General features: G+C 35.9%; 1 pseudogene; it reads right to left on the reverse strand.

Moving 5' to 3' along the window:
* LOC109101661 overlaps positions 1–12640 on the reverse strand; it is a 70297-nt pseudogene that overhangs the window by 30532 nt on the left and 27125 nt on the right.

Consider the following 12640-nt stretch of genomic DNA (forward strand, 5'->3'; position numbering starts at 1 on the left):
TAAAAATAATAAATAATAAATAAATAAATTCCTATAATACTAAACTAAGAAAAAAACTAAGATTACATTTAATATAGATAAATAGACAAATAAAAAATGAATTAAATAAAAGTATAATAGATTAAATAAATCAAATAAACAAATAAATAAAAATTAAAATAAATAAATTAAATGTAAAATAAATAACTAAATAAATAAAGATTTAAATAAATAAGCATTTAACAGTGCAGTCTTATAATGAGCAAATATGTATCATGTAATATTAAATTAATAGAAACTAAACATTCTTCACACTATAATTTTATACGAGTCTTTATACAAGAAACCATATAGTTGGCCTTTGCATTTAAGATGATAATATTTGGGCATCAGTGGCATACAAATCATTGAAAACCCCTGACGTGTCTATCAGTTACAGTGTCAAGCTAATGTTGTATTCTAAGCTTCAGTGGGTCAGAAGTAAGAGATATGAAGTAGAACTATCCCACATCTGACTGTGAACGGATGACAGCATGAGTTCAAACTGATGCCAGCTTTATGAATCATGAGCAACAACACGCCTGCAGAGCTGAAGGACAGGATTCATTTATTACAACACTGCATCTGCTATTCCTGCTTACCAACTGTAGAGAATGTGAAGCGTGCTTGTTTACGCAAGCAAACGATGCTTTAAAACATTTATAGATGCTGCGCTCTCTCCAGCAGCATCCTGCGGAGGTTGCTAGGCTACCGGCTACAGTGTACTGCAGTGGTCGCCGTGGTTACCTTGGATGTTGTGAGGGTTGTCAATGATGAAGTTTCCGTTCCACACCACCGACAGATCAACGGGAAGATCGCTGATGTCACTTCCTTCATAGTTGTACTGCAACACAAGAACAAACGACGTTTAACTGAATCCACCACAGACACATTTAACTAGATTTGAGCAGCGCTTGCCTGTGCAAGACTCACTAACATGCTGCTTGCGTGATGCTAGACGGTTCCTTTAAGATGTAAAGCATCTTCTCAGGTGACCGTGAGGCCGTTCTTGACCTCTACTCTGTTATTTTCCTGTTTCATTAATATGATATTATTTATTTAAGAGCTGGGTTGCTGCATGTACACTGCAGACAGTGAAGGATGCGCACTAATAAGGGTTTACAAAACAATGTCCTTCTGTAGAGCGTCTTATAAAAATCATCCTTTCATTCGCCCTTAACTCTCATTAGTTTTTGTGTGTGTGTTTTCTCTCTCTTATTTTTTGTTTTTTCTGGGCTATGGAAGCTTGTTTTTGCCACAAAATAAAAAGTTTACATCTTGCGATTCTGACTTCTTTTGTCAGAAACTCACTATTGTGTGCTGGTTTATTCCTCAGAATTGGACTTTAGAACTCGCAATTGTGAGCTTATACTGTAGGTCGCAATTCTGAGACATAATGTCAGAATTTCAAGAATTTCAATTGCGAAAAAACACTGAATTCCAAGAGAAAAGCCAGAATAGCGAGAAAAAAAAACACTCAAGATGACAATAAAAAGGTCAGAGTTGCAAGATATAAACTCAGAATTATGAGGAATAAAAGGTTAGAACAATGTAACACTTTCATCTTTAAATAGTTTTTAATAGATTTTGTATATTATATATATTGTCCTGACGTCCCAGACCTCTGTCAAGGATGAAAACCTACAGGAGCGGTGGAGGAATATTCATGTGTGTGCGTGTGTGTGTGTGTGTGTGTGTGTGTGTGTGTGTGTGATGGAGTCGGCAGGACTCACAGAAACACACAAGACGCATCTGAACCCGCGAGAGAGCGACAGCATGAATCACTGAATAGAGATTAATGAAGGAGCACTACAGTGCTTCACCGCGGTACCTCCCTCGGAGAGAAGAGAGCGGCACGTTTAAGACACACACGCAACATGCAGGAATAAATAAATGAAATGCTTCAGGAAGAGAGAGAGATTCTGTAGAAGTCACAGATAACAGATAATTGCTTATTTTGAGAGCTGTTAGAAAGCATAGCTCTCAGAAACACACACACACCACATTTCAAAGAGCACTAGAGCAGGACATTCTCTGAGGAAAACACAATGTGAGGCTGAGGTGCTGTGGATGGGTGCCAGGGCGTTGCTATGCAGTTGCTAGGGGTGTTCTGGTTATACTCACTGTCTCACCCACCCTCTGTGTTATTCTGGTCTGTAAATATGCCACGGTCGCCTCAAATCACTAACCCACGTGCAAGCGATGATAACAGCGATACTTTCCATAGTATAAAGCACACACTCATCTGTCATTCATTATTTGCATTTGCACTCATGAGCCACGGATAATTAACTAGGCACTAACGATTTGGTCTCTCATTAGTTAGGAAATGAAAAATGCTTTATGGTCTGAACATGAGCGTTGCTCTGTCTTACATGTATGTTATGGTAATTCATTCCCCCCGCAGGCTGCAGACGTGCGATCGATTTATTTGGCGAGAGACTGACGCTTTTGAGCAGCCGGTTAACCTCTCACCGGCGTGGGAAGACGAGCGCTCGTCTAATTAAATAAACGAGAGATGACGCGGCAAGGCTGAAGAGGACAATGTGTTTGAGTGTGCGTGAGTGGCCTGCATCAGATGATAATCATCACTGGAAAGAGTTTGATTTCATTTACCAATATACATGTGCTATATAAAGAGAGCACAGCCACCCACTGCAGAACACGAGCTTCCTATTTCCACATCTCACCAAGATTATTATCGTTACCAAAAAAATGTTACAAAGATGAAAACCAGCAGTGAAAACTAAATTAATAGTAAAAATGAGAGGTCGTTAAACAATAAATGCATGCATCAATAAATGCATAAAAATGAATAAAAGCAAGTATGCATAAACAAATAAATCCATAAATAAGTGCATAAATGCATGCATGCATAAACAAATAAATGTACAAATAAGCACATATATGCATGCATGCATAAACAAATGTACAAATAAGTGCATAAATGCATGCATGCATGAACAAATAAATGTACAAATAAGCACATAAATGCATGCATGCATAATTAAATAAATGTACAAATAAGCACATAAATGCATGCATGCATAAATAAATAAATGTACAAATAAGCACATAAATGTATGCATGCATAAACAAAAAATGTACAAATAAGCACATAAATGCATGCATGCATGCATAAATAAATGTACAAATAAGCACATGCATGCATGCATGCATAAATAAATGTACAAATAAGCACATAAATGTATGCATGCATAAACAAATAAATGTACAAATAAGCACATAAATGCATTTATTTATTTATTTATTTATTTATGCATGCATGGGTTTATAATTTATATAATTATATTATTAATAAACATGAATAAGTGAATAAAAGCAAGTATGCATAAATACACAAGTGCATAAATGCATGCATTTATAAATAAACAAATAAATGCAATAAAAAGGTGCAGAAATGTATGCATGCATGCATATACAAATATATGCATAAAATAAGCGCATAAATGTATGCATAAATTCACAAATAAATGCATGCATTGCAGATAAAACAATGCATCTAATTACACAAGATGTGCTCATCTGATTTATCACATCTTGTGCTATATGTGAAAGTAAAACTTATAATTACAAAAAAAATAATTTATGAACAGTTGACGCCAAATAAAAAAGCATATCGAAGTTAAAAAGCAAACTCCAAAAAAGAAATAAAACTACGAACTAGTGAACCTTTCAAAACTACAACAAGCCAAGTCATGGTTTCTTTCTTTTGTCTTGTTGATCTGATCTCCACACAATCACAGCAGTAATCATATGTTATTGGCGGTTGGAGTCTCATGTGGGACGCTGACGGATGTTGATTTAGTGATTCAGCTGATGGTTTAATGATCTTGTCCTTCCTCTGACCCTGGCTATTGTGTCCTGAAGCGGGACCCTTGCTGCTCCGGGGATGTCGTAACATGGACCCCTGTGGGAAAATGCCTCAATCCTCCCAAAGCAAATAAATATTATAATAAGAGCGTGTGCTCGTATCAAACTCGCCTCATTCAGCCTGATTTAAGTGCCTTATTTGCTGTTCATTCAAATGTGAGAGATATACAAATTAAAAAGCAGCCAAGTATAGAATATTGCAATAAACGAAATGGTACAAAAACTGTAAAATCATGGCTTATTGTTATCCACCTAAACTCCAGTTAAGAGTGAGAGAAGAATGCATCATTCTGACTCATCTTCATACAATAACTACCATTAAAAGAATATTACTCTCAAGTCCCTCCATATTTAATTGTAAACTTCATTTCTCTTAAGTGATTAATGATTTAAAGCAGTTCTATATCTGCAGTCCCGACACACACACACACACACACAGGATCAGGTGCAGTGAGTTTCTAAAAGCCTCTGCTGTTCCTGAACGGCCCCCGGCTACAGTCTCTCTCTCTCTCCTCATCCTCTCTTGCTTCATTTTTCTTTACCGTAGTATCTATTACTGCTGTGTCGCTCTCACACTGTAATTAATCATCATTTTTTATCGGTGTCTCCTCTAATTGGTTCTCATCAGAACTCTGCTGCACCTCTCTCTCTCACACAGACACACACACACACACACACACACACACACACACACACACACACACATCAGCTGTACGAGAGCCGCTCTATTCTATTCTATTCTCCTCCCAGCCTGTTTTCTGACAGACTGAAAGAGCTTCATAAAGGAAGATGAATTGAACACGGTGACAGATACTGTGTGTCAGACGGAGTCTTCAGGGACAAACGCAGCAACGTGACACCAAGCATGAGTAACGCAGCCACAGAAACATAATGTAAACTTACTCGTTTAATTATTTTAAATAATATTTATAAATCCAATCCAGAGATTATATATTAATACATTTATAAATAAGTGTATGGATTATATGATTGGTATATTTATATATACATATTACCATATTTATACAAATTACCTTCCTAAAATGCTCAGTAAGATTTTTTAAAGCAATTTCTAGTTTTATTCAGCATTAAACTGATCAAAAGTTATTGCAAAGACATTTATTATGTTTTTTTTTTAATTTTCTTTTTATAAATGTTGTTGTTGTTTTTTTTTAAATAAATGCTGTTTTTTTTTTTTACTTTCTGTTCATCAAAGAAACCCGAAAAATAAGATTAGGCAAAAAATATTAAAGAGCACAACTGTTTTCAACATTGCTAATAATCAGAAATGTTTCTTGAGCAGCAAATCATCATATTAGAATGATTTCTGAAGATCATGTGACACTGAAGACTGGAGTAATGATGCTGAAAATACAGCTGCGCATCACAGAAATAAATTACAGTTTAACAGATAATCACATATTAAACAGTTGTTTTAAATTGTAATAATATTTCACAATTCTACTGTATTTATCAAACCAGTGCAGCCTTGGTGAGCAGAAGAAATTTTATTTTAAAAACATTTTTAAAAAATCTTACCAGTTTTGAATGGTTTTCAATTATTAACACATATTCGCAGAGATTTTTTTTTTTTTTTTTCACAATATTTACAGCATCTTTGATCATATAAATGCAGTTTTGGCTTGCAGATGAGAGACAGTAGTGTATACACTCAGCTTTGCCATCATCTAACTTGACAACCCTTCAAACCACATTTCCCATGAGCCCCCTCACTTCCTGCTTTCTGTGTGCAGTTTTATCCAGTTCTTGGAATGCCAGCTGTGGTTTTCCCATGCATCCGAGCGCCAGCTCACGATTGCCACGAGGAAGGAGGTGAGACAGGGAGGAGTGTGTGCGTGTGCGTGTGTGTGTGTGTGACGCTGATGCAGTTTTTGGGTCTGTTCTGACCACTAGAGTGCAAGAAGGGCCTTCGGATGGAAACCACAAGAACACAATACAAACCAATCGTCCAGAGAGAAACACACAGCCAAACTGAGACAACGAGAAGAGCTCGAGTCCAGAAACACACGCCCATCTAGACAGACACAAACTGTTTATAATGCTCAAACTCTGCCAAGTAAGTTTCTGCTTTCAACTAACAGACAGCAGGACGAATCCTCCACCATCTGTGCTGCTTCAACAAAACAATAAGACACTGTGTGTGTGTTTGGATATAAATACTGTTCTCATCTGCCGCTCTTCTTATTAGATCAATGCACCAGTTATTAAGTATGTTTGCAACGATGTGTGTGTAAGAATAACACAAGTTCACTATAATCTATCCCCTCCAGATAAATAACCTACAACACACACACACGCACTGAGAATGGTGGATTAACCACAGATTATCTCATAGACACCATAGATACATTCTCATTACTGTATTGATCTGCATGCATTATCAGGAGCATCACATGCATGACTCTGATATGATCGTGTGACAGGAACTTGTGGGAATCAATCAAACCTAACATGGTTTCATATGAAAATAACACTGATCTTTTAGTGTTTAACTGCTTTATTATTTAACATGCTGAATCAATGCAGCACTTTTTTTGATATCATTATATCATATCATACATCATTGTGAGTTACTCTATGCAAGTGTGTGAACGCAAACTCTTATGTAAGTTCAGTTCCTTGTGTTGTTGCCTCATCTGAAATGTGCTGGAATACAATTAACAGAGCAAGTGTATGCTGCATTTTCCGCACTGCCACAAGAGGCGCTACAGCGAATATTATACAGCCTTTCAAACGCTAAATGCATAATTGTACGTTTTTAAAGAGCAGGTCATATGGTATTTTAAAGTGTCCTAATATTGTGTTGGAGTGCCCTACAACAGGTTTAAATGCATCTAAGATCAGAAAACATTGTAATTTTCTCAGAATATACATTTAATATTAGAGTCATTTGCCAATGATTAGGAAACGATTCGTTCCAAGCAAGTTCGGAGCCAGCCCTCCCTTCCTCAAGCCTACTCTGCTCTGATTGGTCAGCTTGCCAAGCCTGTGTGTGATTGGCACAGAGAGGAGTCCTCGGCCAGTAGCCAGCGCTACCATTGACAAAGCACCTTTACATAAACCAGTAATATAGTCAATCCGTCCTTATAATGACATAAAATGCAAAAAACACTTATGCAAGCGAATCGTGCCCACAGCTAAAGTTTAGCTGCTAAACTGTGAACACTAGGTGGATACGTTTAGACGAGTGCTAACGTGACTAACTGATTAAACAATACAGTTTGTAAAACCAAATATGTCTACTGTAATGTTTGAAGAACGACAGACAAAAGACGCTCACAGGAGCACCAGCCGAAATCACTCATCTCTCCCGCATTAAACCCTGTAACTGCCAGTGCAGCAACAATAAACAGCAGTTTCACAATTATTATAAGTCTGTGTGCTACACTACATTCTTTATTATTAAACAAAGTAATTAGAACAAACGTCAGTCTACAATAATCGACATATTCTTAGGTTCCCTGCGAATTTTTAGAACTTACTTCAGTAAGACAGTATATTGTGCTTTACCTGGAAACACATTATATGTACTTTGAAAAGATAGAAAGCATATATAAAAATTAACATAGTAAATAGTTATTTAACTGGGGCTACCAACTACACAGAAACACATTTGCAACTTTAAAATACTGATCAGACAACACAACGACAAACAATCACATATCTCAATACAATTGTCATTGAAAGACCTAGAAGCTAAACGGTGCTTACACAACAAACCAAACAATTATTAAGCATGCTACATAAATGTAAAAGCATCAATTATTAATAACACTTTACAGGTTGTGATACGGAGGAGGAAGCTGATGCAAATACACTTGGAACTGAACCTTCCTTCAATATCAGCCGGCTCGCGAATCCAAGTTTGATTGCATTTAAGTTGGTAAAGCAATCGTCTTCAAATGGCGTGAACAAAGCACAAGGCTCGGACTATACTTCTGTGGTACAGTTGTATATATGAATTGTAGCCACTTAGTCTTCAAATGCTCATCCTGGGGCAGATGGAAAAAAGTTTGCTTTTGAGTCGCACTTCAGAACACAGCGTCTCGTCGCCGTGATGTTTTCTAGTTTTCACTGGCGTCTTGGAGCGCAATAAGTTGGCGTATCATATTCAAATAACTTGACAAGTTGACGTCATCTAGTCAGAGAAAAAGCTTCGGTCTTCTAACGATTCATAAAAAATGACTAGGAGTCGACTCTTACTTTTGAAAGACAGTAACTTTATATACGGTGCACTGTCATATTTCAAACTTTGCAGGATGTTTTTGTTCACTTAGATCTATGTTACACACTACATGAAAGGTAAATTTAAAAATTCCATGATAGGTGCTCTTTAAATGTTTTTGAAAGAAGTCTCTTTTGCTCACCAATACTGCCTTTATTACAGTAAAAACAGCAAAATTGTGAAATATTATTACAATTTAAAATAACTGTTTTCTATGTGAATAAACTGTAAAATGTAATTTATTCCCGTGATGCAAAGCTGAATTTTTAGCATCATTACTCCAGTCTTCAGTCTGAAGAAGAACGTTTCCATCATATGATTAAAAGAATGCTTTAGTGAATCATAATTAATTATGACAGAAAAAGCCAAAGTGAGACAAAAAGTGATATGAAAAACTGTTGTTTTTTTTTTGGTTAGTTTTTTTACTTTGTCTTATAATGGTGAACTTTTATTTCAGAATCTGGACTTTATCTCAATTATGATTGAAGCATGACATTTTTCATGATGCAAAAACATTACGTGATCCTTCAGAAAACATTCTAATATACTGATTTGCTGCTCAAGAAACATTTCTGATTATTATCAATGTTGAAAACAGTTGAGCTGCCCAATAGTGATGCATTTTATTTTTCAGGATTCACAGGTGAATAGAAAGTTCAACAGCATTTATTTAAAACAGAAATCTTTCATTCTAAATGTCTTTACTCTCACTTTCACATTTATATTTATTCATTTGGCAGACGCTGTTTTGACTTTATTAATTTAATGCATCCTTGATGAATAAAAGTGTTTAGTTCCCCAAAAAATTCTACTGACCCCAAACTTTTGAATGCAACACACCTGAAGAGTGAAAGACTTCAGTATGCTTGAGCAGCGTCTCTCTAAAGTCGAGCGCTTGTGTAGACGCAGTGTGTAACTCACGGTGGTTCTCTGGCACTGGATGCTGGAGCTGTTGAAGCGCAGCGCCGTCACGCTCTGCGTCTCGCCCTGGATGTGGAAGATGCACTCGTAGTTCCTCTGACCGGACTGAGGCTGTGGAAGGTTGCGGGCCGAGAGCGTGATGGGCTTCGGGACGCCGACGGGGATGAAGATCTGAGTGGACGGCAGAATCTGAGGACAGTCCTGTGAAAGAAAGACCAACATCTGTTATCATCAGCTGACTCAAACACTTCTGGAAAGAGAAATAATTCTTACTGAAACAACAAAACACAGGAAGGACATGTTTGACGTCGGGTTAAACAAGCCTGATGGGAAACATATGGAGCAATGTCACGCAAAGACCTGCAGGAGAAACGATCTGGACAATGACATTATCTGGAGAATATCCCAGAATACCTCCCTGCTCTGTGTGTGTGTGTGTGTGTGTGTGTGTGTGTGTGTGTGTGTACACTTGAGGGATAAAACATGAGTCAATCAGTGCAGGCCTCAAACCATGACTGGATGTTCAAAAGGTTTTTAAATGTTTCAAAAAGAAGTCTCTTCTGCTCACCGAGGCTGCATTTATTTGATCAAAAATACAGTAATACTGTGAAATATTATTACAATTTAAAATAACTGTTTTAAATGTGAATATATGATGTGCAGCTGTATTTTCAGCATCATTTCTCCAGTCTTCAGTGTCACATGATCTTCAGAAATCATTCTAATATACTGATTTGCTGCTCAAGAAACATTTCTGATTATTATCAATGTTGAAAACAGTTGTGCTGCACAATATTTTTGTGGAAACTGATGCATTTTATTTTCCAGGATTCACAGATGAACAGAAAGTTCAAAAGAACATAATTTATTTGAAATAGAAATCTTTTGTAACATTATAAATGTCTTTACTGTCACTTTTGATCAATTTCATGCATCCTTGATGAATTAAAGTAGTTATATAGTGATTGCTTAAAAAAATCCTACTAACTTAATTTATAAGTTTATATAGCTAATTATATATTAAAATTCACACACACACACACACACACACACACATATATATAATGCATATATACATTTACAAATATACTTTTATTATTATTTATATAAACAGTGCATATTGCATTTATTCATATAATTATTTAAAAATATATTGCTATATAATCTCTGGATTGGATTTATAAATATTACTAAAAATTTGTACAATTTTTTCATTTAAAAATAGTTAACATCACCTTTCTTTGATAAATAGAAAAAAAAACATTTGTATGAAACAAAAACATAAATGTCTTTACTGTCACTTTTGATCAATTTATTGCATCCTTACTGAATAAAAATATTTTATTTTAATATATATATAGATATATATATATATATATATATATATATATATATATATATATATATTTTTTTTGTTTTTTTTAATAGTGTATAAACATTTAAAAAAAAATATTACATTTTAAATTTAATAAAAATAGATAATTAACAAAAATGTTTACAAACAAAATATGTAGTTTTTCTTAATATATACATTTTTTGTAACATCATAAATGTCCTTGCTGTGACTTTTGATCAATTTAATGCATCTTTAATAAACAAAAGTATTAATTTGAAGTCTTTTCTGACCTGAACTTTGAACTGTAATGCATTTACAGTGTGTGAAAGTGAAAAGAAAAAAAAAGGTGAAAGTGACGTGACATGTGGCCAAGTATGCTGTGTGCTGGATACAGTCATAACGCTTCACATCAACAAGCACTGAGGATGGAAAAACGGGAGGAAGCTGACACTCCACAGATACAGAAAAGCTCTTATGAAACTATTTATGTATAAACACCATAAAAACAGTGTTACAGAGAATCTGATCGGAGAACTGAGAGAGAGAGAGAGAGAGAGAGAGGAAGTAGTTATTCCAGTCTGATGAAGAATGAGACTCATAACCTGTCTCAGAATAAGGCTGCTAAAGTCTCACTGAGATCGAGAGGATAAAAGCAAGAGCAGGAAATCAGCGGACTCCTCCAGGTGTCCAGACAGACATTCCTCCTCAAATGAAGGAAATTCTCTTGATGTGGTTCTGATTTCACGTGTAAACTGACAGTATTTTTGGTTACAGCGCTGGTTTCCTGGCTTCTGCTTATTTCGTGTAAAGAGTGACCACAGCAGCGTCCGGTCAGCCGCCCACACGTCTGTAAACCACAGCAACCGTACAGACGTAAACCAGCAACGAGATGTTTTAGGGAAGGATGTTTGCTCATTAAAACAGTCCAAAATTTCCCCCAGGAAATTTTTACAAACTCTACATTTTTTTAAGGGCCCCTGCAGAACCAAACCTGGAGCTTTTTGTGGCAAAACAACAACGGCCACAAAGATATAGAGATTTGGTAGTGTTTTGGTCACTCAGGAATGTTTCTCGAGCAGCATATTAGAATGATTTCTGAAGATCATGTGACACTGAAGACTGCAGCAATGATGCTGAAAATACAGCTGTGCATCACAGAAATAAATTACACTTTAACAGATATCCACATATTAAACAGTTGTTTTAAATTGTAATAATATTTCACAATTTTACTGTATGTATCAAATCAATGCCGCCTTGGAAAATTTATTTTAAAAACATTTTTTAAAAATCTTACCAGTTTTAATGGTTTTGTGCACAGACACCGTTATTAACACTGCAGCAAAAGCTGCTCATAGATAATTGGTTTTACTTTAACTATGCCATACCTGCTCCTAAAATATCACATCTCCCGCCGTAAGACATTAATATTTGTTCCGGTAAGCCGGGGCAGAGCAACTATATTTAAATCCTTCCAGAGGCCCGGAGCACAAGAGCCATAAAATCCACTTTCAACACTGAAGAAAACAGCTTTGTGCAATAAAAGGAAAATGAGCCATAATACGACTTCAAGAAGCCCATCAGAAAGCCACCCATCATTCTCAAGTCAGTGTGCTGAACTAATTTAAATCTTTAAATTTAATTTATTTAAATGAAATGGCCGCATTTAAATATTTCAGAGTTAAATTGAACGGAAAGCAAATGTGGTTTAGATGTCTGAGCTCTTCAGTGTGTGAACACTTATCGACACGCTCTCTGTAGTGACCTCATCAGACGAGGATCTGTTCCCTAGTGAGCCGCCAGTGCTGTCTACATAGGGAGTGTCTTCAAAGACCGCATCCGAGCTAAAGTAGATATGAAGAACACAATACTCTACTAACAATTTAACATGTAGCTGGATAATCACAGCATAAATACACAGCACACACAATTATTGAGTGAAACTGAATTACTTTTTCATATTAAATGAAGAAAGTCAACATTTCTCTAGGCTCTGTCTGCTATCTTGGATGAATTTTTGCTGCCTTTAGGCTCCTTTGGGAACTTCCAGCCAACTAGTTTGGAAATGTGAGTTTGCAAATAATTGGATGAAATGGACAATTCCATATTTGGTCCTCTCTTTTTTAATAACTGACAAAGACAAGAAGCTTTATAGTGCTAATTCAACAAAATGAAGAGCAAAGGGTGAGTATTAGGTGTGTTATTGATGCTTTGAGTATTTTGTT

This window comes from Cyprinus carpio, chromosome B6, assembly GCF_018340385.1.
Source record: "Cyprinus carpio isolate SPL01 chromosome B6, ASM1834038v1, whole genome shotgun sequence".
NCBI lineage: Eukaryota > Metazoa > Chordata > Actinopteri > Cypriniformes > Cyprinidae > Cyprinus > Cyprinus carpio.